The 27841-nt window shown below is 51.9% G+C and overlaps 2 non-coding genes across 2 annotated transcripts; both read left to right on the forward strand.

Moving 5' to 3' along the window:
* Positions 1 to 11679: 11679 nt before the first annotated feature.
* Positions 11680 to 13471, forward strand: LOC142567879 (small subunit ribosomal RNA). The gene has a single exon (XR_012825283.1). It is a non-coding gene; the product is annotated as a small subunit ribosomal RNA (ribosomal RNA).
* A 1137-nt stretch (positions 13472 to 14608) lies between these two features.
* Positions 14609 to 14761, forward strand: LOC142567868 (5.8S ribosomal RNA). The gene has a single exon (XR_012825274.1). It is a non-coding gene; the product is annotated as a 5.8S ribosomal RNA (ribosomal RNA).
* The last annotated feature ends 13080 nt before the right edge of the window (positions 14762 to 27841 follow it).

Raw genomic sequence — 27841 nt, forward strand, 5'->3', positions numbered from 1 at the left:
GCTCCCCACCTCCTGTCCTGGCATCATCCAGGCGTCCCCGCAGCACGAAGTTGTGTTCAAACACCCCATCGTGCGGCAGGAAGCCCTTCTGACACCTGGACAGTACCGCATGGTCGCCCAACCGCCTCTGCGGCCGGGTGGTGAGACACCCGGCATACAGTTTGGCAATCGTGCGACCAAGGGCAATGGGTCGCCAGTTCGTGGGGTCCTCGCGGTCGCCCTTCTTGTAGATCAGGATTGTCCTCGTCGACTTCCAGCTCAGGGGCGTGCGGCGGTATTGGAGGCATACGTTGTATACCGCCGCTAGGAACCTGCCCTCAGGGTCCACCTGCCTCCAGTGGTGGTACGTGAGGCGGTCCTCCCCTGGAGATGTACTCTCGCATTTACGGAGCTTGGCTGCGACTTCTTCCGGTGAAAAGGGGCACAAGTCCAGTTATTCGGTGGCCGGAAGCCTTGACCGCAGGATGCTAGTATCCACGGTTGTTGGTGACCAGAGGTTCGAGTAGTGGTCTTGCAGTGCATGGGGGTCAGTCGGGCAGAGCTGCGATGGGCCTTCAGTGATCAGCCGCACTGCCCGGCGCCGGTTCCTTCTGTACAGTGTATGGATCTGCTGGGGGTTGTCGGTGTTCACCTCGCGCCTTCGTGATTGGCGCGAGTCCCCGACTGGCAGCCGCAGGTGTTTTGTTGCGGCTGCGATGGCACGGTCGAGGATGTTTTCAAACCGTGCCCACTCCCCAGCAGACTCAGGCAACCGGCTCAATGCCCGCAGCTCTGCCGTTTCGTCCGCTAAGGTCCATGCACTGCCCTCTGGCCGCGTGGTACCAGCATGTTCTTCCTGGGTCCCGAAGTACTGGGTGCTTCCATCATGGTCCTGCACATCTGCTCTGCCTGGGGAGAGCTCCTGCATGGCCGCCGGTTCGTGAGCCTCGGAGGCTGGTGCTCCCGGGCTGCCTCGGTTGGACAGCAGCGATGGTGTTGGAGAGGGAGTGGCCGAGGCCGCGGTCCGCCCTGATTGGGTTGGCGTCCGCTGAGAGGGTGCCTCGGCCATCTAGTCATCGCTGCTTTGTCCGGGTGATCTTCGAGGCGCCACAGGAGCCGGCTCCTGGTCGGCGGCCTGCTCGGTGGCCACCCCTGGTGTTTCGGGAGGGTCTTTAGCGGGACCCTCGGTGCGGTCCTGCTCTGTTGGGGGGGTGCCGTCGTTGTCCTGCTCCGACGCACCAGAGGCAGCACCCGCGGCGAGATCACGCCTGGCTGCTAGTGCCGCCTCCCTCCTGTGCCACTGTTCGTGGTTGCTCAAGCCCCTCCTTGTGGGGAAGGACATTGAGCAACTGCCACACTGATGTGGCATGGTAGCAGGGGGGGCGGTCGAGTTGGCTGCAGCCAGGCAGGCGTGGGAGGCTGGTCTTTGCCCCAGTGTCTCGTCGCAGATACTGCACACGTTGATGGTGCGCCGGATTCTGGTGCCGTGCTCGAGTTCTAGGTGCCGCTGGAGAGACTGCCGCCGCGCTGTCCACTTGGCCGCAGCCTAAGCAGCTCGGCAGCCCTCCTCGCAGCACCGGACCGGGTGGGGCACGGGAAAGAACACCTTGAGGGTGCCATCCTCACAGGCCGGCTGGCGTTCCTGCCCAGGGGTGTTGGGGTCGCCATCGCCTTCGTTATGGTCATGGGCCGTGCGGCCGTGGCCCCCAAGATCCATTGGATGAGCTTACCCTCCGGACCCGGCGGCTCTCCTTAAAGGAGGCCAGGTCCGGAGGCTAGGGGGCCACCAGGGGTGGCAGCGAGAGGGCCAAGCCCATGACGGACGATGGCGAGGGCAGGGGCCAGCCGGTTGTGCCCCAGCACAGCACCGGTCGAGACAGCAGGACCAACAGGCACCCCGCAGGCAGGCAGCACCGGATTCCAAGCAGTGGTCAAGCCGAGCAGGGCAGGAGTCTCCGGGAGGCAGCAGGCAGCGCCAGGCAGCGGCAGGACCAGGAAGCAGGGCCGGTGTGGGTCGTCCAGGGGCCACCAGGTAGCAGCACGTGGGCTGTCCTGGAGACAGTGCCGCAGGGAGCCGAGGGCCTAGAAAGATAGGGCTGGGACAGGGGAAAGACACTGCTATAACCGGGCAGGCATCCGGGCGCCTCTACAAAGATAAGTGTAGCAAAGGCCGGTCAAGCCAGCTGCATGTACTACACAAAGGGAAGGTTTTATTCCTCCAACAACAAATTCCATGTCGTCAAAAACTTCCTATACATAGTTCACTCGTTGCTATGCATCTTTATGGTGCTTTCATAATATTGACATAGTGAGCTTTTTGTTCTCTATACATGCAGACAGCGCGTATCTTTATACAATTCTAATGCTGGTCAGCAGTCAGAAAAAAAAGGTCATAGGAAGAAAGAAAAGAAGACAGTAAACATCGTTGAGTCTTGTGGTACCTGTGCCTATACCCATTGGCGTCTGCCATTGCAGCGTCGGAGACAGCGCTCGGCGCTACATGTTGCCGCAACTTGTGTGGTTTGTATGTGGTTTGGGGGGGTTTGTTAGTATGGTATTAAGGGTAGTGTGAGTTGCCCGTTTTTGTAAATGAAGAATTATGTATGCCAACGTCTGAGGAAGCTTTCCTCCCCGTTGGCTCCGATTTCCTCCTGTAGACAGTCCCATAAAAGTAGGCTGATTCTCTGGAGGGTGGGTTATGCCGCTCTCACTGGTGATTTCCTTACTTCAGCGAGGCATCTGCGCTTCCATATGACATACATGGTGCACGCCAACACCAAGTTATCAAATCTGCCTTTTGATTTTTTCAGGTGTAGCTGAGTCCGTACACCGAAAACTTTTGATACCAGTTGCCATACTATTTTCGCGGCGGCACACTCAAAAAGGGCGTGGTCTACGGTTTCAATGTGTTTGCAGTTGGGACATTGGTTGTTTGGCACAATGCCCATTCGGTACAGCCTCTGACGTGTTGGGAGGACTTGCCATTTTCTTTTAATTTCAAAGTCTTGTATTTCCTCGGGAAGCTTCACTTTCTTTAGGTGGTTTTCTTTGAAGCGTTCCATTTTTGCCTTATCCTCCTGTGAAAGTTGTTTTAGCGTCAGTGTCTCGTTAATTCGAGCGGGCGAGTCTGTATCGATTTTTACGTCCGGGGCCTCGTTTTCTAACATGGCCTTGGTGATTATTGCAGCCCTATAGGATTCAGAGGGGGATTCAGCGAGTGCACCTGTGGTTCCGCTGTGGTCTATGATGCTGCGGTACGTACTGTTCCAGTATCTCATTAGGCTCTTGCCGGTGTAGTCGGTCGAGTTGCCTAAGAAACGTGCCGTTTTTAGAGCTAAAAGCTGGGAGGTTGTCTTGACGTGGAGGAGGCCGAGACCTCCGCACGACGTCGCGAGTTGCAGGATGATCCGTTTTAATGGTGGGGGTTTGTTGTCCCATAGAAAAGCTGTGCTCATTTTATTTAACTTGGTAATTGTTTTGCTCGGCATTAAGCCTATGCGACTTGCATAGTTGGCGAAGCCGCAAGCTGTGGTTCTAATTGCGAGAGCCTTGTCTGTCAGGGTTAATTCCGTTTGCTGTAATTGGTAGAGTGCTCGTTCTGCTTTTGCGATGGCAACCTGCCATGTAGTGGGCGCTACCCCTTTTTTGTGAGAAATACAGTCCGAGGACCTTCACAGTGTCGACTCGTTGCAGGTTGCCTATTGCATTCGGTGGGAAGGAGCCGAATATAAGCGCTTTGCTTTTCCCTTCGTTTAACGCGGCGCCAGACAGCGTTGCATACTCTTCAAAAATCGTTCTGAAGTACCAAAGACTTGGTTCGTTGCGAATGAAGACGGAGAGATCGTCCGCGTAAGCCATTATTTTTACTTCGTCTCGTCCTGTCATCGGGAAACCACGGATGCGTTCATCTCCGATGATGCTGGTAATCAGGGGTTCAATGCAGATGACAAACAGGGTTGGTCCAAGAGGACAACCCTGACGTATTCCCCGCTTATAATGAAAATCCTGTGTGACGGTGCTGTTTATCTGTATGTTGCATGTCATATTACTATACAGAAGCTTAATAATCTCAATAAAATCTGTGGGAAAGCCGAAATGTTCCATTACTGTGAAAAGATAAGTGTGGTTGACACGGTCGAAGGCTTTTGCCTGGTCTAAGGAGAGAAATGCACCGCTTATCTGTTTTTCTGTAGCATATTCGAATATATCTCTTGTTAATGTCAAATTTGCAAAAATGGATCTGCCGGGGACCGCACATGTTTGGTAAGGGGATATTAACTTAGGAAGGGCGTGTTTGATTCTGTTATTTAACACTGCTGCTGTGATTTTATAGTCCGTGTTTAGTAAGGTGATTGGACGCCACGATTGGGGGCAGTTCGGTTGGGCGCCTTCCTTGAGCAAGAGTATGATTCGCCCTTTCCCAAAGGAGGGGGTTTTCCCTTTTCGCGTAAGATCATATTTATCATGCGGCAGAGCGCTTCACCTACTTGCTCAAGGAAGGTTACATAGAACCCGGTGGTTATGCCGTCGCATCCTGGGGCTGATGTGTGTGTCATATTTTGCCAGGTGTTTTCCAGTTCCTCGGTTGTGACGTCATTACAGAGATTAGTTCTTTCCCGCTGGTCAAGGTGCTGCAACTTTTCGCATAACTTATCAAGGTTCCGTGCGCCTTTCTCGGTTTCAATCGGATCTTCCGCGAATTGTTTTTTAAAGTGAGCTAAGAAAATGCTCTGTATTTCTGTTGGGTCGTTTGTTGTTGTACCATCCTCTCTTATCGCTTCTGTTATTACTTTTGGGGCGTTACTCCCTGCACTGTTACTGTTTTCTTCTGTAATGGCGTGTAGTGGGCGTAGTTCTTGCCGTACGCTGTTAGTGCGCTTTTCCAAGAGGCGATCATACTTTCTTTGCAGTATCTGCAAATACGAACCGGTACAGGCGGTTAAGGTATCGGCCCTCTGTATGATCCGCATTCTTCTTTGTAATTCATTTAGTTCAGCAGTGCACCTTCTGTGCCTTGCCTTGCCTTCGCCCTGTAATGCCGCGGTCCATTTCTTCTTGAGATCTTCCCAAGTCTCTGGGCTCATGTCTGCCATTTGCTCAGTTATTGCACTTAAGGTTTGTTTCAAGTTTTCTTTGCAGGTGTCGTCCTGTAGTAAGGCAGTGTCGAGTCGCCAACCTCCGGAACTTGCTGCCGGCCTTGGGAGACCCCGTATCAAACAGACTACTGGGAGGTGGTCGGTTTTTTTCTTCAATAGCGTCGGGAGCTTGGCGATCGGGCACGTCTCAAGTTTTGGGACGAGGAAGTCAGGGATGTATATCCTGTCGATTCTGCTTGTGGTTCGGGTGGAGATGCGGGTAGGTTCAAACTGTTCATCGTGTAGGTAAACCCATGCGTCTGTGAGGTACAAGTGGCAGAGGATTCTGCAGAGCTCTTTTGAATTGTAAGTTGAACCTCCTTGCCCTGGGCCTCTAATGTCCCTGGTGGAATTGATAACACAGTTCAAATCTCCAAGAAGGACGTGGGGTAATTTTTCGAGTAGTAGTGGGTGGAGGGCTTTAAAGAAAGTATTCGTGTCTGAACGTGTTGCCGGTGCGTAGATGTTCACGAATCGTACTTTCCTGTCATCTATATGAATGACTAACATCAGGGTCCGTCCGTGCGCTCCGTAGAAGCAATGCGCTTGTCTTCTGAACCTGCCTGATACAAAAATGGCTCCGACGCCGCACGCTCGGGCGTTTGTTAGTGAAAAAAAAGCTTCCACCTGGAAGTCTCATTTAAATGTCGCCACGTCAAGCGGAGTCCTCAGGTTTGCCTCTTGAATGAAAAGAATGTCTGTTCCTTCTTCCCTTGCGAGATTCATAATCTCGCGTTGTTTGGTTTTGTCGCGAAAACCCCTGACGTTTAAGGACGCAAATTTAAGATAGGCCATTGGTTCCTGGCTCGTCTGATAACTTAGGATTTAGACAAGAAAGAAAAAAAAGGGAGCAGGGGGGGGAAGCGTGGTACGGAATGGTCCTTTCACGCCATTGGTGGAACCTTTGATTGTGGCGGCCGTCCGATGGACGGACTCTGACGCGGACTGTGCGGGCGATCTGAAGGAGGCTATGGAGGGGGGCGTGTACCGCGAGCCTCGTTGCTGGTGGCGGTGTCCGTAACATGGCAGTGGCAAGGGGGGGTTAAACGTACTCTTGCACAGGCGCTGTCTTATTTATCACGCCTTCAGGCATACTAGAAGAAGGAGGGGAGGGGGTCCTTTCATCAGTTTTTTTTCAATTGCTTTCTTGCGCTTCTGCTTGGCATGCTTCTTATCGTGTTTACGGCGTGCATGACATCATGGCGCACCTATGGCGTGTGGTTTCCCCCGAGTGTTGCGTTTTCTGTGACGTCCATGTCACTTTCGCCCGTTTGCTTGGTTGGTTTTCCTGGCGGCGGGGAGCCCTTTCTCGGGATCTTGTTAGGCATTTTCAGTTCACCGTCGCTGCTTGTTTGTTCCTCTTTAGTGCGTCTTTGGTTGTCTGGGCTAGGTCGCTCTTTGGTGTGTTTTTTTTCTCCGCCTCCCCTTCTGCCAGATCTAGACCTATGCCTTTGCTGGGCTGGGTCCTGGGGGCCCACGGTCGGTGTAGTTGGGACGCGGCCGCTCCGTCCTTTCAGTGTGCCTTTGCCAGTTGGGTTTTCTTCGTTCTTTCTCGGTTGTTCTTTAAGGGGAGGGGGTGCGGGTTCCGTCTTTGGTCCCTCAGTAGGTATTCCTACACTCTATGTTTTTGGTACTTCGGGGGGGGGGGGGGGGCTTTCCGTTCTGCACTTTATCCTCCGGGATGTCGTACCGCCCGCTACTGACGATTGGGGCATCTTCAAAGGTGTTGCTCCGCCCGGGGGTGGGTTTTTTGTGGTCATTTGTTTTTTCTTTGCCGCCTTCGATTTCTGAGTCTGCTGTTTGTTATGCTGATAGCGGCTCGCTTGTTTCGCGCGTGCTATCTGTCACTGTGACGTCTAGATTGCGGGGCGCGCCGTCTTTCATTTCGTTATCGTGGCTCTTTTCGTGAATGGCGTTTCGCGATTGCCGCACTGTTGTATCTGGGCTTATGTCGCTGTCATTTGTCGGGGTGCTTTCTGCGCCCAGCCAGAAATCGTGCGATTTCTTTTTGGGGCCTAGGTTGCTCAGCTGAAGAACTTGCATTCGTGGCAAGAGCTTTCTGCTATCGGCGGGAAACCCTGGCTCAGTTGCGTGTTTCTGGCCTGCTCTTGTTCAGTGGGCGTGTATCGCCCAACAGCACCCGCATAAGACTTAGGGTACGCTTTTCCGCGGAAGCAGGCTTTGGTACCATGGCTGCCCCCGAATTTATGACATTCTTCTTCGCAGCCTTCGGTTTCATGGCCAAAAGTGCCGCAACGTTTGCAATACGGCGCAGTGCATACTGTGGCCATGCGGCTGTCAGCACCGCACCTCGCACAGACGCGCCGCATGCCTCGGTACTCACACATTATCCTGCAGCCATGGACCGTTAGGAAATTTGGGATCGGCCTGCTCATTTCAATTCTGACTACCCGGACAACATTAAGCTTATTTTGGCGACTAGCCACTTTTGCAAAAGCAACACTCTTGATTTTGCCATAGGGTCGCAAAGCAAGAGATAGAGTATCAGCTGACATATAAATCGGGTATCTATACACATTCACGAAGGTGACTGGCGGGCCGACAGCGTCTACAGGTACTTTGGTGTGATTTACATGGAAGCCTTCGGCTACCATGAGCTTAGTCGCCTGTGCGGCGTTCCTCGTGCAGACTAGGAACTTCGAGCCGCCCATGTGCTGTAATGCTAGGACGCTGTCGTCCCCCGCAGTCGCCTCAATGGCATCAATTAAGTCATCAACAGATATATCGCCCTCAGGGGCATCAAACGTGAAGCAATTCTCCCGCATTAAGTTCTCACAAATTTGGTCCATTGCTTGGGGGGCGTGGCTGCCGGGAGCGTGGCCTCCGGGATTCATGGTGAAAAACTAGTTGTGCTCGTGGTGTACAGCAGGCGCTGGAAACGCCGCTGCACTCTGGTTGTGGAGGGGCTCAGCAGGTGGCGCTGGCTCTCCTGTGGTCAGGGGGGTTGGCCGGCGGCTCGACAGGGGGCGCTTGCAGAGGTGCTGGCTCCCGTGATCATGGGCTGCTCGGTAGGCGCTGGGGAGGCCCACCGGCTTGCTCCGCTGTTCAGCAGATGGCGCTCGGCCGGGGCAGGCGGGCGCGCGGGCAGGTTGCTCCTGGTCGGCAGGCGCTTGTAGACTCCTGGAGGTCCGCCGTGGTCCCGACGCGGCCTCCGGGGTGACGATGTCGACTCTTGAAGAAGTCTTCTCGGCCTGGGGCAGCGAGCTTAGCCAAAAGGCCGAGAAGCGATGTCCTTCACTTCACTCCATTGCACTACTGCCTTGTGGGCGCCCTGCCGACATTGGTAACCTCAGCAACAGCGTGGGCAATTTTGTAAAATTCAGCCTGTCTAGAGACTCTGTGCTCTCTATCTGACGAATAAACTCGCGACGCCTCAGTCTTTCGCTGTTAACGAAACGCTGTCGCGTAGAAACGAGACCCGAGTGCAAGCTTGTTTATAAGGCCAAACCAACGACGGCAACCTCGTAGAAAACGGAGCAAGCGAGCGGAAAACACGTGCAAGGGGAATGCTTACTTCCGTCTGAATGCGGCCGCTCGAGGTGACTTTCTTTGAGGCCTTCGTTTCAAGCCCGTGCGCAAGTGTAATATACCACGCGCATTTCCTTCATTTCTTTTCATTTACCGCAAGGCCCACTGAAAATTTTGATACGGCACAGGCCGGGAGGGATCGCACCGTGTAGAATCGACCGGTAGAATTAGGTAGCGTGCCCCATGCACGAAGACGAGCAACAGAGAAGTGAATGAAAAAAAAATAAATATAGAAAAGACTGCGCACTCGTTCCAACCGGAAACAGAGGGGGGAGAAGAATCGCCATGTGAAGCACAGGTATTGTATATTAAAAAAGTGTTACCTCACAATCTTTACCACTTTCGCGCGCGCGTGTGTGTGTATATGTATATGTACACACACATACATATATATATGTACACACACACACACACACACACACACACACACACACACACACACACACACACACAAACACACATATATATATATATACATACACACGCACACATGCTAGCATAGCTTAAACGCAGCTGGAAAGCTCAGCCTTGCACAAGAAGAAAGGACCACCCCTTTCGCTATCCCCATTTGAAACATTTAAGTGGGAAACGTGAGTACAGCCAGGTCGTTCGAAACTGGTGCGAAAACGCATTGGCGCCATCTGTGTACGGAACTAGGAAAACCTACGGACTTCGCCATACAGAAAGAAAGGTAGATGGCGCGAGCGAACGAGAGCCAGTGAGTAATGGCAGAAACGTCTTGGGAAGAGAGAAAAAATACACGCATAGGTTGTTGGCTTGTGGTAGCATTCTATCTTACAGCGAGTAAAGAGCATAGCAGCTTCTACAAGAGCAGCTAAAAAAGAAGAACGTGAGAGAGGGAGACAAACAGGCGTGTTTCTTAAGAATGCAGAGCATGCAGCACACACTATCAAGTGCCAAAGAGACGGGGAAGCAGATGGCGCTAAGGTGTATGTCCTCAAAGCTTGAAAGCAATTTCTAAACTACAAGGCGTGCCGAAGTCAACCTACTCTCATCAGGTTGCTCCCGCCTCCAATTGCATTTAAATTAATATTACAGTCGCCTCAAAGGCAGAGAGAGAGAGAGAGAGAAAATAAATACACTCGCTTCGTGCAGCTGCACCCGTTCAAATCTTACAGCAAGAGCACTCCCGAAAGCGCAAAGCCCGCTGCTGCCTGGGCGGAATGCGCTCACTTCAGGAAATCGCCGTGCTTGCCTCGGCAACCAAGAGGTGTCGCGCGGCAGACTGCTGCATTGTAGCGCACTGGAAACCGTGCAGACGTCGGCGCCCACCTCGACATCGCTGCGAGCGCTCGAAGATGCGAAGTCCGAAACGACGTCAGCCGGGGCGGCGGGAGCTCGATACCCTTCCCGAAACTTCTGCGTGTACACCGCCGCACGGCCACGACGGGATCGCTGGCATCCTGCACGCAGCTGCATTGTGTCGCGCCGGGAATCGTGGAAACACCACGCAGACGTCTGCGTCGGCCCGACAGGGCTTCGAGCGCTCGAAGAGACAAAGTCAGAAACGACGTCGGCGGGGGCGTCGAGCACGCCGCCCGCGCTGGTCGCACTCGTGCTCGGAAATGGCGAAGGGGACCGCGCTAGCGTGCCTTGAATCGGTGAGCGGCGGTACCGCGGCGATCGCGAGAGCTCGTATCAGCCGCGCCAAAGCGAAATATTGGCGCTCGGCTCGGCGCAGTACGCCGCCTCGTCGCACGAGTACGGCCCCATGGAGGTCTGGCCACTTGTCGCTGCCATTATAAGGGGCCATACGGTCCCGGCCGACATTGAACCGCAGTGCGATTTTCGGCGTACGCGTCTTCGTAGTTGTTTCCGCGCACTGTTGCGGAGTCGAGAATCGTGCCCAGGCACGGCTACGCGAGCGCTCGAAGCGACAGAAGTCCGAAACCACGTGAGCCGGGCCGGCGGGAGCTCGACGCCTTTCACGCAACTTTGGCGTACAAGCCGCCGCACGGCCACTACTGAGTCGGCGTCACCGTGCAGAGGGCTGCACTATAGCACGCCGGCAACCGGGAGAAAACCGGGCGGGCGTCGTCGTCGGCCCCGCGACGTTGGCGCGAGCGCTCGAAGAGACACAGTCCGAAACGATGTCAGCCGGGGCGTCGAGCACGCCGCCCACGCTGGTCGCACTCGTGCTCGGAAATGGCGAAGGGGCCGGGCTAGCTTTCCTCGAATCGACCGGCCGGGGGCCGCCCCGTAGGGGGACCGAAAGGCGATCGTTCAGGAAACGGCACTGGCCATTCGCGAGAAATTGCCGTTCGCACATTCGATGGACGCGCTGCGCTTTCAGGACTTCGTCATTGTGCTGCCGACGTAAGCTTTCAATCTTGCTCGCGGCGTTACGAGGCGGCACGATTTCCGCCAAACGCTCGTCGAAAGTGGCACGAGTTCGGCCCCATGGAGGTTTGGGTACTTATCGCTGCTATTATATGGGGGTCCCAGAGAGCAGTCGCCCCCAAAGCGACCTGGGTGTTTGATGTGCGGCGGGGTTTCGTGCCCGTCAAGCGTGTCCCCGGTATCGCTCCCGTGGATCCCACAGCTGACGTCTACAGCCTGATCCGCTTGATGCGTTAGGGGCTGGTTGTCGGACGACACTTTTTCCACGATATCGAGGTGTGTTCCCCATCGTCCTCGGACGAGTCAAATACGAAAGCGCCGAATGTGCGGGCGTGACCTGTCGCCTGGCGGCTTTGCCGTCTCGGCTACGTTGCAAGTGTCGGTCGGTCCACCAGTGCTGCGGGCTCGAGAGAAACCGCAAGCCGCGATCGAGTTGACACAACCAGTCTATCGAGAATGTTGCGTGCTTCTTGCCGCGTGGCGATACTCGGACCTGCGGGGAGGGCGCCGTAGCGAGCTCGAACGCCGTCGTCTCGGACTGTGCAAAGTGCTACACTTTGCGAGAACGAAGCGTGTTGGGGCGCCTGAAGGTGGCCTCGGCATCGCAAAATTGGCGTCCGGCCTGCTTGAAAGGCTGGACGCGCAGTTGAACGATTACCTGTTTGATCCTGCCAGTAATCATATGCTTGTCTCAAAGATTAAGCCATGCATGTCTAAGTACATGCCGAAATAAGGCGAAACCGCGAATGGCTCATTAAATCAGTTATGGTTCCTTAGATCGTTTCTTCCTACTTGGATAACTGTGGCAATTCTAGAGCTAATACATGCAGTGAGCCTGAAGCCCTTTGGGCGACGGGTGCTTTTATTAGACCAAGATCGATCGGGTTTCGGCCCGTATTGTGTGGTGGCTCTGGATAACTTTGTGCTGATCGCATGGCCACGAGCCGGCGACGTTTCTTTCAAGTGTCTGCCTTATCAACTTTCGATGGTAGGTTACTTGCTTACCATGGTTGTTACGGGTAACGGAGAATCAGGGTTCGATTCCGGAGAGGGAGCCTGAGAAACGGCTACCACATCCAAGGAAGGCAGCAGGCGCGCAAATTACCCACTCCCGGCACGGGGAGGTAGTGACGAAAAATAACAATACGGGACTCTTTTGAGGCCCCGTAATTGAAATGAGTACACTCTAAATCCTTTAACGAGGATCAATTGGAGGGCAAGTCTGGTGCCAGCAGCCGCGGTAATTCCAGCTCCAATAGCGTATACTAAAGCTGCTGCAGTTAAAAAGCTCGTAGTTGGATCTCAGTTCCAGACGAGTAGTGCATCTACCCGATGCGACGGCTCGGACTGAACATCATGCCGGTCCTTTCTTGGTGCACTTCATTGTGTGCCTCGAGAAGGCCGGTGCTTTTACTTTGAAAAAATTAGAGTGCTCAACGCAGGCGAGTCGCCTGAATAAACTTGCATGGAATAATAGAACAAGACCTCGTTTCTGTTCTGTTGGTTTTTGGAATACGAGGTAATGATTAAGAGGGACAGACGGGGGCATTCGTATTGCGGCGCTAGAGGTGAAACTACTGCGAAAGCATTTGCCAAGAATGTTTTCTTTGATCAAGAACGAAAGTCAGAGGTTCGAAGGCGATCAGATACCGCCCTAGTTCTGACCTTAAACGATGCCAACCAGCGATCCGCCTGAGTTACTCAAATGACTCGGCGGGCAGCTTCCGGGAAACCAAAGTGTTTGGGTTCCGGGGGAAGTGTGGTTGCAAAGCTGAAACTTAAAGGAATTGACGGAAGGGCACCACCAGGAGTGGAGCCTGCGGCTTAATTTGACTCAACACGGGAAAACTTACCCGGCCCGGACACTGGGAGGATTGACAGATTGAGAGCTCTTTCTTGATTCGGTGGATGGTGGTGCATGGCCGTTCTTAGTTGGTGGAGCGATTTGTCTGGTTAATTCCGATAACGAATGAGACTCTAGCCTATTAAATAGGTGCGGGGTTCCCAGCACCTTACAACCTTCTTAGAGGGACAAGGGGCTCCTAGCCGCACGAAACAGAGCAATAACAGGTCTGTGATGCCCTTATATGTCCGGGGCCGCACGCGCGCTACACTGAAGGAAGCAGCGTGTCTTTATCGCTGTCTGAAATGACTGGGTAACCCGTGGAACTTCTTTCGTGATTGGGATAGGGGCTTGCAATTGTTCCCCTTGAACGAGGAATTCCCAGTAAGCGCGAGTCATAAGCTCGCGTTGATTACGTCCCTGCCCTTTGTACACACCGCCCGTCGCTACTACCGATTGAATGATTTAGTGAGGTCTTCGGACCGATGTCCGGCGCGGCCTTTCGGTTGCGCCGGTCTGTTGGAAAGATGACCAAACTTGATCATTTAGAGGAAGTAAAAGTCGTAACAAGGTTTCCGTAGGTGAACCTGCGGAAGGATCATTACCGGATTGTGAAGGGTGACGAGCGCCATTGTTTCAACCCCGTGTGGGTGAAGCAGCTCGCTGCGCCCGACGCTTTCCGCCGCTGGCCCCGCTTGGACGCGGGGACGGCTATACCCGAACATGCGGAGGACTGACTGAATTTGGAGGGGCGCCCCGTGCCAAATTTGTTGCGCCCAGTGGACGCAGGCTGCAACCTTGCACGGTTGGCTTGGCCGCGCCCGCGGGTAGAAACGGCGTAACGCACAATGGGTGGGGTTGCTGTCCGCCTCGGCGCTCTTGTGCGGAAGGGGAGTAAGATGACCCGACCTGCTGCTTTGCCCAGTACGAGGGGAACGGCGAAGCGTGCGGTCGGTCAAGGAACTGACGGTCGAGAGCTGCTGCCGTTTAGTACACACGCAACCGTGGTGCGAGCGCTCTCCCGTCCTCCGCGGCAAACGCTGCCGAGTCTGAAAAGGCTGGCGGCTGCCGGTCGCTTCCTGTGGCGAGTATGGAGTAACGATACGACTTTGTTGCTGCCCAAGTACTAAAGGAACGGAGTGGCGCTCGGTCGGTCATGGAACTGGCGGTATGAGGGTGCGGCTGCCAAGTACGGAAGGAACCGTGGCCTAAAGCGCTGTCCCGTCCTCCGCGGCAAATGCCGCAGAGCCCGACAGGGCCGGCGGCTGCCGGTCGGCTCCTGCTCGTGACGCGCGAGGTGTCGAGATCGCGGTTCAATGCGACGACGTCTGCAGGCTATTTGCCCGCCGCCGAGGGAAAGGCGGCGTTGCTGCGAAGTACCCAAGGAAACGCGGCTTTGCTACGTCGGAAGCGTTCTGCGGTTAGCGGACTTGTGCGCTTTGGGAAGACGCCGCACGTCGAAAGAGGAAAAGTACGGACAGACGAGGGACCGTAGTCCCGGATTCGAACGCACTTGCGGCCAAGCCCTTGCTCGCTTCGGCTTCCGCCTCAAGTAGACTTGTTGTGGCTCCGGCGCAGAAAGCCCCTCCCTGGCACTGGCCGAGTGGTTTTGGAGAGCTGCGCGAGTACGCACGCCGAAAGAGCACACGCCGAAAGGCGCTCTTCGAAAGTACACACAGGGAGACGCCACGTGCCTGAAACCCTGGTTGTACTGTACTGAATTGAACAAACTATTTTTCACGACTCTAAGCGGTGGATCACTCGGTTCTCGGGTCGATGAAGAACGCAGCCAGCTGCGAGACTTGGTGTGAATTGCAGGACACACTGAGCACTGATTCTTTGAACGCACATTGCGGCCTTGGGTCTTCCCTTGGCTTCGTCTGTCTGAGGGTCGGATCACATATCAAGAGAGCCTTCGGCGCACAGGGAACGTGCGTCCGTCGACTCGTTTTGACCGCGTCGGCATCATGGACAGTACGTTGAGCGCTAATGCCATGCGCCAGCGACCTCACGAGAAGGAGACGGTGGCGAGCCGTTGTGCCAAAGCTTCGTAGAGACGGAAACGAGGCATTATAATCTACTGCAGCGTGACGTGTGCGCGCCTCTAGCAAGACCGCCGCAGGATGGCGTCGGATACCTGCAGGGAAAGAGCGGTCCAAGCAGGAGGTGCCAACGTCCGTTGCCATGTAGCGCGCACGTTTGCGAAAGAGTCGGAAGCGATCGCAATTTGCGTTGTTTGCCTTCGGAGTACGTCGAGCTCCAGAGCTGGTCGCTCGTTCGTGTCACCGAAGCTGTGTGGGCGCCCCTTCCGGGCTTCGTAGCAGGAATCTGGAGATTCTTGCGAGGAGCGGGGAGAAGGGTGGCCCCCAAAAGCGGCTCGACGCGATAGCGCCGTCTGCGAGCGAGAAGAGCACGGCACGGCGCAGAAATTGCCGCGAAACGGAAAATGTCTCCTTCGAGAGCGTTGGCCGAGCTGACGCGTTCCGTCGTAGTCCGCCGTCGGTCAAAGTGCTTCGCAGTCTCTGTCCCCTAAAGACTGGGCCACTCCAGTTGGGGCAGGGGCGACGCTACACGAGACGATGCCCCCCGCCAGGTTTTAGTCGTCCATGCGGTGCCTGCTGAAGCGGCGCGCTGCTAAGGCGATCTTTGCCTCGGTGGTGTTGGGGCTTCAGACACGGTCGCTTACCACGCAACTGCTCGTGCGCCGCACGCGTGCAGGCGGTTCACCGCCTGCCAGCCTCGTCTATAAGTAGCTCCGTGTTGGGCGATGGACGTGGTAGGGCGTCGTACTCGGTTGGCGCTGGGTTTTCGAACGTGTCGAGTCGTTTTCGGCATACCGCTCGTATGACGCACGCGCGCAGGCGTTGTGCCGCCTGCCAGCCTCATCCGCAAGGACGTGGCAGGGCGTCATACTCGGTCGTGCCGGAATGGGCGAAAGCGATGTATCCGTTGTCGACCTCAGATCAGGCGATACAACCCGCTGAATTTAAGCATATCACTAAGCGGAGGAAAAGAAACCAACAGGGATTCCCCGAGTAGCTGCGAGCGAAACGGGACCGAGCCCAGCACCGAATCCCCCGTCCTTGCAGGCGGTCGGGAAATGTGGTGTATGGGAGGCGACGTTCTCGTGTGTTTGCGACGGTGCAAGTGCCCCTGACAGGGGCTTGTCCCAGAGTGGGTGCCAGGCCCGCCTCTGCAGTTGCGCGCCCGGGATGAAGCCTCCCGTGAGTCGGGTTGCTTGAGAGTGTAGCCCTAAGTGGGTGGTAAACTCCATCTAAGGCTAAATATGACCGAGAGACCGATAGTTCACAAGTACCGTGAGGGAAAGTTGAAAAGAACTTTGAAGAGAGAGTTCAAGAGTACGTGAAACCGCTTAGAGTAAAACGGGTGGGCCCTCGAAGCTCGAAAGCGGTGGGATTCAGTCTCCGGAAGACCGCGGAGCTGGCGGCGTCGGGTAAACGGCCCCCTTCGGGGGGCTGTTCCGGCTGCTGGCACGCAGACGCGGTCTCCAGGGTGCGCACTTCCCACCGCCGGTAGAACGCCGCGACGGACGCGGGTCAATGGGAAAAGTACGACTTTGAGTCCGGCTATGGAGGTGACCTACCCGTCCCTTCGGGGACGGCTCGCGGGAGTTATACCTCGCCGTGCACGAGAAGTTCGTCACCCCGTCCAGGCCCCATGGGCTTCTCCCGGCTGTCGGGAGGCCCGAACGATGACGCCCTCCGGAAACGGAGCGGAGAACCCGCTGGGCAAGCTTGTCTCCTGTCGTCCGGGTTGGTCCCGTGGCGGCGGGTTGGCCGGCGAGCGGGGCGATTCTCCCGCGGAGGCGCTATCGTGGTTTGCGGCGAGTAGGTCGGTAACCCACCCGACCCGTCTTGAAACACGGACCAAGGAGTCTAACATGTGCGCGAGTCAATGGGTCTGTCTAAACCCAATGGCGCAATCAATCAATCAATCAATCAATCAATCAAGTTTTATTTTCGCCGCAGACAGTACATTGTTACTGCGAAAATAGGGGGCCAGAGAAAAAAGCTGCATTTGTGCAGCTTGACTAAGCTCTAGCCACGCGTACAACAGCTGTGACACGACGATTTATTATCTTGATTCAGTTATATAAACATATCATCAAATAAACGATCAGGCAGTCCGATCACAAATCACAACTACGAGAAGAATTAGAAGCATAAGCAGTTTCAATAAAGTCAAACAAACAGGTGAAATAAGGTTTTGTTAGTAAGGGCCAGAACGTTCACACCCTTCCGGTCTAGCTCATTTAGTGTAGTTGCCAGGGCGTAGTCAAGTTTTTCTTTACCATAATGGGTGCGCGAGGAGGGAACGTAGTATGGCGGTTGATATCGGAATGGGTAGGAAATTGTATTTTTCCTGAGATTTGATAATTCTTGGAATAGTTCCGCCCTACCTAATGTGGCGTTTTTATAGGTCCTTAATAATTTGTATTTGTATATATCGTGGATTTTTAGAATTTTATGTTTGTGAAAGAGTGGTTCTGTGTGTTCTAAAAACGAGGAATTTTCTATTGATCTAAGTGCTTTTTTCTGAATAAGGAAGAGTTTCTGCAAGTTGAATGCTGTCGTGTTTCCCCATATTAGCATGCAGTAATGTAAGTGAGAGTTAAAGAGGGCAAAATATAACATCTTTTTAATGCTGACTGGAAAAGTGCGACGGTTCTGGCTTAATACACCGGCGGCTCTACTGAATTTTGGTAGTAAAGTTTTCACATGTTCATTCCAAGACATGTTTTCTGAAAAAATGACACCTAGAATTTTAACAAACTTTTCTATTTTAATTTTGAATGGCCCGAGAGCAATATGGTCGTCTATATTTTCTAAGGTACCTGGGGTGCGAAACAACACACACTTAGTTTTTGACTCATTAAGAATTAGCCTATTGTTCTGGCACCAAATCTGCAAGTTGTGACAGAACTCACTTCCCTTTTGTCTTACAGTATCAATGTTTTTTCCCTTAACGAGCACCGAGCAATCATCGGCATAAATAACATATCTACAATCCTGATATATTTTTACAATGTCATTAATATAGAAAAGAAAGAGAATTGGTCCCAGTATACTACCCTGTGGAACTCCAAATTTAATAGACCGTAGGTGAGATTTATGCTTATTTAGTTCGACGTACTGATGGCGCGCACTCAAGTAAGATTTAATAAGTTGTAGTGTTGTGCCACGAAACCCATAATGCTCTAATTTATCTAACAATATCGGATGGTTGACTCGATCGAAGGCTTTGCTAAAGTCTAAGAGTATACCCAATGTCATTAACTTATTTTCAAAATTGTTTAATATTTCTTCCTTCTGAGCTAGAAGTGCTGTCTCGGTGCAGCGTCCCTTTCTGAAACTAAATTGGTAGTCCGTTAAGAGGTTATATTTTCTAGTAAATTTCTCACTGCGAGAATTAATCACTTTCTCGAGTCCCTTAGAGAATACAGGCAAGATTGACACAGGGCGATAATTACCTAAACAATTTTTGTCACCATTCTTGTAGATTACTGAAACTCTTGCTACCTGCATGTCGTTTGGAAAAATCCCCGTTGAAAGAGAGACGTTATATATGTGTAAGCGCTGGCGCAATTAAATCTATGACGTATTTGATTGGTTTGATTTCTAGATCATCTACATCACGGCTACGGCTATTTTTAAGCTCCTGATATAATGTTGTTGCTTCAGCGATGGATGTAGGCAGTAAGTACATTGTGTGGAATAATCTCGGAATATGATTAGCAGCTTCATGACAGTATGTACTGGTGCCAATTTCAACAAAGAAATCGTTAAAAAGGTTAGCTAGTTCCTTTCCACCAACCTTTTTGTTATGTATAACAAGGTTGTCAATCGTGGCATCTTTAGTGCTCTTGTTTAAAACCTCGTTAATTATCCTCCACACTTTGCCGCTATCACGCAAGCAATTGTCAAATACACGCTTGTAATATTCGCTTTTTGATCTTTTTATATCTTTATTCAACCTATTTCGAAACATTCTAAATTCTTGTAATTTTTCCATGCTACGTGACTTAAGAAAGTTGTCAAAAAGTTTGTTCTTATGCTTAATAAGCTTGATATGTTGATGTGTGATCCATGGTTTACGCAACCTTTTTTGTTTATGGTATTGCGTAATGGGAAAGACTCGAAATAATGTTTCTTGAAGATTCTTAAAAATGAGCCATAGCACTTGTTGCTGTTTTCAAAAGTAAATGTTTCCTTCCAGTCTGTTTGAGCGATCTTATCCCTAAAATTTTCTAACGTGATAGATGATATTTCCCGGTACGTGAGTTCAGGCCACTCCTTTTGTTTCAATGCGCAGTTACGCTGAAGCATACAAAATGTAGGTAAGTGATCACTGATGTCACGGTTTATGACACCAGAGAAAACGTTATTAGGATTTAAGTTAGTAATGAATAAATCCAGCACAGATGCAGTTGAAAGAGTAACGCGTGTTGGCGTTGCTATAACATTCTGAAAACCATTACTCTGCAACATAAACAAAAAGTCATTCGCCCGACTTGAGACCTTTTGAACATCGATATTCATATCACCGCCTATTGTTAGTAACCATCCATTTTCATTGGCACAAGAAAGTAAAGAATCAAGGAAGTTTAAGAACGTGACGAGATTGCCGCTTGGCGGTCTGTACAGCACAGCGAACACATTCTTATTTTTCCCAATACAAATGATTAAAATATCACTGGTAACGGTGCTAAATTCGTGTAGCATTTCAAAACCTGGTACAGCGACCTGAATGGAGACTCCGCCGCCTCTGCAATTTTTCCGATTTAAAAAGAAATGATTGTAACACGGTAAAATAAAGTGATCCGAGTTTTCACCATACCAAGTCTCAGTGAACATGAGTGTATCAAATCTAACACTGCATGATTCTAAAAGGGTGATAATTTCGTCAAATTTATACTGAATGGATCTTACGTTTAAATGAAAAAGCTTAAAAAGCCTGTCTGGATTCTGAGTTGTGATACCGCGTATGTCCTGAGGTAGCACACAATCGGTAGCCATGTTTGCACATGCTGGGAAATCTTAGTGCTCGCGCCAAGCATGCGCACTCTTATCCTGTCGCAGCAATCTTGTCCAGATCGCTCTCGCGTCTTATTGCCACAACGGCTGACGCTTCATCGCGACGGGCAAAAATGCCACCTTTTTTGACCCATACAAACTTCCAGCCATGTTCGCGCTTGCGCGCAACTGCCATACCAAGCAATCTCTTCAAAAATTGGCAAAGGTGTCCATTTACAAAGACAGGCAAATTTGCTTCTGTTTCAGAAGCTTCCAGTGACAAACCCAGGTTTCTGTTCGTAAGTTTTGTTTTCTTTGCCTTCTCTAAGACTTTGTCTCGCTTTTCGCGCTTTATGAACTGTACAACAATGTTCTTCTTTGTTTTGTCTTTGGTTGCCACCCTGTGAATTACGTCTATATCGCTGGCGGAGACGGGTTCACCGATGGCCGCACCTTCTTTAGCGAGGATATCGGTTAAACACTCATTCGGAGTTTCCGCAACGCCCTTAATCTCAAGGTTTCTGTTGCGCGAGTACTGCTCCGATTTCACAAGACTGGTTTGACATTCAGCCAGGTCCCTCTCCAATGGTCGAACTTGCTGCCGGAGCACTTCATTTTCTTTCTTAAGAGAATTATTCTCAGTCAAGGTAGCATCAAGTCGCTGGTTAGCATCGTCAAGGCTTTTACTTATGAAATTCATGCTTTCCTTCATGTCATCAATATCGGCCCGGAGCCCTCTTTCTTCCGCACGCATGTTTCTTTCAAGGGATTCCTTTAAGTTTTTGAATTCATTCCTTAGCTCGTCTTTGAGTTCTTGTAGCTGTTTTGAAAGATCCCTAGCCATTTCCAATGACTGCAGCAACGAACAAAAGTGTCACACTTTGTGACACTTGTGACAATGAATCGTGAAGGCCCCTTGCGGGCTGCGTTGCGATCCCGTACCGCACAGGGGTCCGAAAAAGGGAGCAGCAACGGCCCGTCCCAGGCGCTCACTCGTCGCCGGGACGGAGCGAGAGCGCACACGTTGGCACCCGAAAGATGGTGAACTATGCCCGGGCAGGACGAGGCCAGAGGATACTCTGGTGGAGGTCCGAAGCGATTCTAACGTGCAAATCGATCGTCCGACCTAGGTATAGGGGCGAAAGACCAATCGAACCATCTAGTAGCTGGTTCCCTCCGAAGTTTCCCTCAGGATAGCTGGCGCTCGATGGGAGAGCAGTCACACCTGGTAAAACGAATGATTAGAGGCATTGGGGTCGAAACGTCCTCAAACTATTCTCAAACTTTCAATGGGTGTACGGGAGGCCTTCTGGGTTGAGACCTCCCGCTGCGATGGGAGTGCCAAGTGGACCACTTTTGGTAAGCAGAACTGGCGCTGTGGGATGAACCAAACGTCGGGGTAAGGCGCCCGAGTCGGGACGCTCATGAGAACCCATGAAGGGTGTTGGTTGCTTAAGACAGCAGGACGGTGGCCATAGAAGACGCAATCCGCTAAGGAGTGTGTAACAACTCACCTGCCGAAGCAACTAGCCCCGAAAATGGATGGCGCTCTAGCGTCGCGCCTATCCCCGGCCGTCGCCGGCAGAAAAGCACGAAATGTGGGGGTGCTAAGCCGCGACGAGTAGGAGGGCCGCAGCGGTGGGTGCTGAAGGTGTCGGGCGTGAGCCCGCCTGGAGCCGCCGCTGGTGCAGATCTTGGTGGTAGTAGCAAATACTCAAGTGAGAACCTTGAGGACTGAAGTGGAGAAGGGTTCCATGTGAACAGCAGTTGAACATGGGTCAGTCGGTCCTTAGGGAAAGGAGAAATCCTTTCAGAAGCGGGCGCGTTTGTGCAGCTCAGTCTGTGAATCGGAGACGCCCTGCTGCAACCAAAGGGGAATCGGGTTAACAGTCCCGAACCCGGCTACGGAGATCGGCCCTTCGGGACCCAGTGCGGCAACGCAAACCAGCTTGGAGGCGCCGATGGGAGCCCCTGGAAGAGTTTTCTTTTCTCTGTAAGGAGATCGAGTCCCTGGAATGGGTTCACCCCGAGATAGGGACGGTGGCTCCGTAGAGCAGTGCGGCTCTTGCGCTGTCCGGTGCGCTCCTGTCGGCCCTTGAAAATCCGAGTGAGGGAGTGTGATTTTCGTGCCGGACCGTACCCACATCCGCAGCAGGTCTCCAAGGTGAACAGCCTCTAGTCGATAGACCAACGTAGGTAAGGGAAGTAGGCAAAACGGATCCGTAACCTTGGGAAAAGGATTGGCTCTGAGGGCTGAGCCAGTCGGGCTGGCGTCCAGAAGCAGGAACGGCACTGCACCGGGACTGGGCGAGGCGCGCCGCCGTAAAAAGCGGTGCGGCCGAGCCCGGACCAGCGTCGGGACCTTCCTGTGGAAAGCCACAGCTGTGCATTTTCCGTGGGCTTCGCGCCTGAGGTTCTTGCTTTGGACGGCAGAAAACAGCCAACTCAGAACTGGCACCTACCGGGGGAATCCGACTGTCTAATTAAAACAAAGCATTGCGAGGGCCGTTGACGGTGCTGACGCAATGTGATTTCTGCCCAGTGCTCTGAATGTCAACGTGAAAATATTCAAGAAAGCGCGGGTAAACGGCTGGAGTAGCTATTGCTCTTCCAAACATCCAGCCCCACATGCAAACACGAACACGGACTCAACATCTCAAAACACGGACTCAGAATCAGTGCCCTTTCAAGAAAAACGCCAGCTGGAAGAGAGGGCACAGGAAACTCAGGAAACACACAGAGCTCAACACTCTGGTGGACATACTCGGGCTGCATCCCAAGAGACAGCCTTAGTAGAGTGTGGATCTGAAGGCTCGACTAGCATCCAAGGAAGGGGAAAACGGGCTACGGCACCAAAGGTTGTTGAAAGGCTCACTTCCTCAGAGGAGTTTAGTCACACAGACAATTCGGACAAGGATCCCACCTTCCGTATCACTGATCCCCCCTGTTCATCTAACGAAAGTAGTCCTGTGAATGACTCGTACGATTCTGACCAACCTATCGCATCGCCCGGGGGCGCTCTTAATACCCGCGGCGGAAGGAAAGTGCGAAGGAGGTCGGCAATTAGGGTCAAGCGGGGTGAAATCGCGAAGAGAACTGGCCGGCTGGCATCCGTCCTACGAGCAGGGGAGGCTTCACTGGGGGTTGGGCCCGACCCATCTAGTGGCCTCCTGCCGTCAGTCTCGTGTGGTATGGGCGCCAAGCTGAAGGACCGGCAGCAGAGCCATCTGCGGCCAGGTCAAAGATCGACGGGGGCTCGACCGAGGGTCAGGTTCTCTGACTCCTCAGATGTGGAGGGCGACACTCAGATCGCAAACTCCGCTCAGGCGGGGGAGATGGAGTTTTGGGGTGCCATCTCAGTCGTCCCGACTGACGGGGGGGGGCCAGGGAATCTCAAGTGTTGTTGCCGTGGCCGGTTCTGTCAACGACAGTACTGGCTGCCCTCGGGCTGTGGCAACATCCGCCCCGGCTGACGTGGTAGCGAGCGAATCGCGTGTTGTTCAAGGCGGTGAGGGGTTCACATGTCCCGAGTGTGCACGGTCCTTCTCTTCAAAGACAGGCCTGGGCTTGCATAGACGCCGAAAGCATTTTGAGGAATTCAATGCGGAAATAGATACAACTAGGATCAAAGCCAGGTGGTCAAAAGAGGAAGACTCCCTCATGGCCCACCTTGAGGCTCAGTTGACTAAACAGAATGTCCGCAACATAAACGAAGTTTTACACCAACATTTTAAAGACCGAACATTTGACTCGATCAAATCGCATAGAAGAAAACCGGCATATAGAACATTAGTTCTACAACTCCTAGAACAACTAGATACAAATGTGGGGGGCTTGAACTCAATCGAAGACGATCCATCAAACAGGGAACGTCATAGTGAAAATATTGGTCTGGAAACGGTTACCTCACTAGAGCATAACGCGGACTGGTATTCTGAAACTCTGGAGGAGCTAAGAGCCCTCACGCAGAGACAACCGCCACGCTCCTTCCAAGCACCCTGGCTGTGGGAAATCACTAAACGTTTTCTTGATGGTTCAAACATACACACAGACATTAACTACATACGCGACACGTTCTTCGACAATAGACCGAATAGACAACTAACACATAGAAAAACCCTGGATCCAGGTTTCCGTAGCCATAGGAAACAGAGACGTCACATTTGCGCTCAAACACAACATAGGTTTAAAAAGCAACAAAGCCGCTGCGCCCGGGAAACCTTGGATGGAATACCAGAACAAAAAGTAGAAAATATTGATCTGTTTCTTGACAGCTGGCAGAACACGATCGAGAGACCAACTCCCACCGATGTCGAGCCAGATGTCCCTCAACATAGTGCCATAGAAATCAATCCACTAGCTATAATAACCGCACAAGACATAAAGGCTGTCATGCCTCCTCTGAATACCGCTTCTGGTCCCGATGGCCTATCCGCTAAAAGACTACGACAAGTACCATCTACGGTACTGCGTGTACTGCTGAATCTGCTGATGTGCCTTAAGCGGCTTCCTGTATGCCTACAAGAGGCACGGACAATTTTCTTACCAAAGAAAGCCGAAGCCTGCCTACCGGGCGACTTCCGGCCAATAACCATTTCACCAATTCTACTCAGATTGTTACACAAAATATATACAAACCGTGTAGTTCGCAAGGTGAAATTTGACTACCGTCAGCGTGCTTTCATCACGGTCGACTGCTGTGCTGAAAACATCCTCCTACTATCAACCGCAATAGACGAGGCCTTGCGAAGACAGCGGCCTCTATACATGGCCTCCATAGATGTCGCCAAGGCCTTCGATTCCGTTTCATTCAATGCCATCATACATGGCCTAGAACTAAAAGGTTTATGTGCAGAATTCATTAGTTACATCAATGACTTTTACACAACGGCGACGATTGTTCTCTCGTACGAAAACCATAGCCGATTGGTTCATCCCTCAAGTGGTGTTCGCCAAGGCGACCCACTCTCACCACTTCTTTTCAATATGGTCATCGACGAGTGGCTGCAGACGCCCACTTGTGGAACCGCATTCCAAAGTGACGAGCTACCATTGGACTGCATGGCATTTGCCAATGACCTCATCATCATGACCTCCACACCCCAAGGCCTCCAATTACGCCTGGATATGCTACAGAACTTCCTCTCAAGTAAAGGACTCACCATTAATGTGAAGAAAAGCTTCTCCCTCAGCCTACAGCCGTCTGCCCGGGACAAGAAAATCAAAATCCTAACTAATCAAACATTCCACATTGGAACCGAAAACATAGCTGCATCCACCACCGCCTCAACATGGAAATACCTAGGAGTGTCTTTTAAGGCCACCGGTCGGAGTTCCCACCCGTGCATAAGGAAGTTCTGGACATGCTGCAACGTATCTCAAAAGCTGCCCTGAAGCCTCAACAAAGATTAGTTATTCTAAGACAGTATCTACTTCCACGACTCTACCACCGGCTGGTGTTAGGTCCGGTTACCGCTAAACTCCTGTTAAAGATAGATTCCTCCGTGCTGGCAGCTACACGACGATGGCTAGCCCTGCCACATGATGCCCCTCTTGGTTTATTCTACACGGGCAATATCTCATGGCGGACTGGGAATCCCATGCCTCCGAATGTTAATACCCGGTTTACGACTCCGACGTTATTCGGCTCTAGCAGACTCCTCCTCGGTAGCATGTAGGGCCGCCTCCACTATGAGGCTTATAAGGAGATCCGTTGTACATGCCACACAACTCTGCGAATACAAGAACACCCACATAACAACATCAAAACACAACAAGAAATTTTGGTACTCAAGTTATTATAATAATGCAGATGGGTATGCCTTGAGGGGTGTGGCCGACGCTCCTGGATCATGTGACTGGATCCGTGAAGGAACCACATTTTTAAAGGGTAAAGAGTTCATTGACTTGTTGAAGGTCCGATCGAACTCATTGGCAAACCTTACTCGTACTAAGAGGGGCCGTGAGGTCGACAAACAATGCCGGGCCGAATGCAATTCATCCGAGAGCCTGGGCCAAATCCTTCAGGGCTGCCACAGGACACACAATACACGTATAGCTAGGCATGACAATATAGTAACATACACAGGCAAGAGGCTGGGGGAAGTCGGCTGGACCGTAAAAGTCGAGCCCCGATACAGAACTGACCAGGGCGTTAGGATTCCTGATCTGGTTCTCAAAATGGAGAACCAGATGGTTGTACTCGACGCTCAGGTTGTCGGTACCAGGATCCCCCTCTCAGACGCTCACAATGCTAAATGCAGAAAATATAACGATCCATCTCTGCTCGAACAGATATCCACTGTGATGGGGCAGCCTCCTATAGTTTCCTCAATAACATTAAATTTCAGGGGGGTGTGGCAGAAGAAAGCTTTAGAACTTTAATAGAATTAGGCCTTAACAGAAATGATATAAAGATATTAACCATCCGGTGTTTACAGGGGGGACTACGTTGCTACCGCGCGCACCACCGTATGACGACCATCGTATGATGGGTGAAGTTAGCGTTCGAGCGTCGCCACCTCTCCTCCTACGAAGCTGTTAACAGCATCGGGTAGTACTGCCCCTAAACAGTACTCAGTTCTTGTGGGGGTATCTGTCGGCTGGATGGTGCCCCGTTGCCAGGCGCTGGATCCCGTTCATCCGGGCTGGCCTTCGTCCTAGCCGACAAGCCACCACGAAATTGAAAAAAAATAATAGCCAAATGCCTCGTCATCTAATTAGTGACGCGCATGAATGGATTAACGAGATTCCCACTGTCCCTATCTACTACTTCTGCCACCAGGGGGCCAGGCGACCGGACCTGCACTCACAAGGCTCCTGATCTTTTGCTGAAAAGGGTGAGTAATTCCTCTTTTACAGCATTCTAAACTATTGAAATAGATTCGCGAAGGTTCCAGGAACACGTGCATACCAAAATTATAAAGATTGACACCATATTTTCTTAATTATTAGCAATTCTTAATTCCCACGTGTGGGGCCTCATATAGGCAATTCCCGATTGCAGGAATTCAGTGTTTTTAATCCGTTCCCATCTTGCCAAATACCAAACGTAGAGACGTAGAATTGCACCCACGAGTTCCTTGTAGCTTAGACTCCATAAAGGTAACAGCAGTTTCGGTGAATATTTAACCAATTAGCATATTTTCTTGCTTAAACGTGGGCAAACAAACCGTTGGCTAATTCAAGTACCTTATTTTTGACAAAAGAATCCTTTCCCATCTGCCCCTATCAAGTGCAATAGAGGAAAAATATTTGTATGAACGTATTCATCAGACTCCGAGGAACAATTCACAAGCATTAGTTTGCATGTATTCTGTGTAGAAGTGCTCGAATTTGCATGCGAAATTGAGTGTTTTTCACCCTTTGTCTATGGGGGCTGCCATGTTGGGAGTCACAGTCTACTGAGAGTGTGGACAAGAAAGAGCCTGAATGGCTATAGGATACGGACAACCCCGAGCCATGCGGTAGACATTCACAGTTTGCAAAGGCAAAAGGCACCAGAGCAGGGACAACCAATATTCAAGAAACTTCTCCGTATATGGACAATTTTGGGCATTGCGGGGAAGCATCTCGGTTTTGCAAAGGGGCAATTGTGAACATTCCTATGGGTTCACATGCATCAAAGACAAACCACATGATGTAAGAACACGTGACTAAAAAGCTTTGCAGTGAAGCATCAGCATTTTTCAAAGGGCAATAGGAAATAAAAGAACCACAGTTTAACAACAAAGAAGTCAAGTAATCCGAGACAGTGACTTAGTAAATCAGCCCCAAAATGAAGAAGATGGGGAAATCAACCAAAACAAAGACTTCGCAGTTGCCCAAGCCTCACGGGAGGAACAACGGAGATGCTCAATTCTCCAACAACAAGGAAGATCCACGCAACTCGGGATCATCGTCAAACACCAAGAAAACGCTGAACAAAGCACAGTTCCTTA

The sequence above is a fragment of the Dermacentor variabilis genome, unplaced genomic scaffold, assembly GCF_050947875.1.
Source record: "Dermacentor variabilis isolate Ectoservices unplaced genomic scaffold, ASM5094787v1 scaffold_14, whole genome shotgun sequence".
NCBI lineage: Eukaryota > Metazoa > Arthropoda > Arachnida > Ixodida > Ixodidae > Dermacentor > Dermacentor variabilis.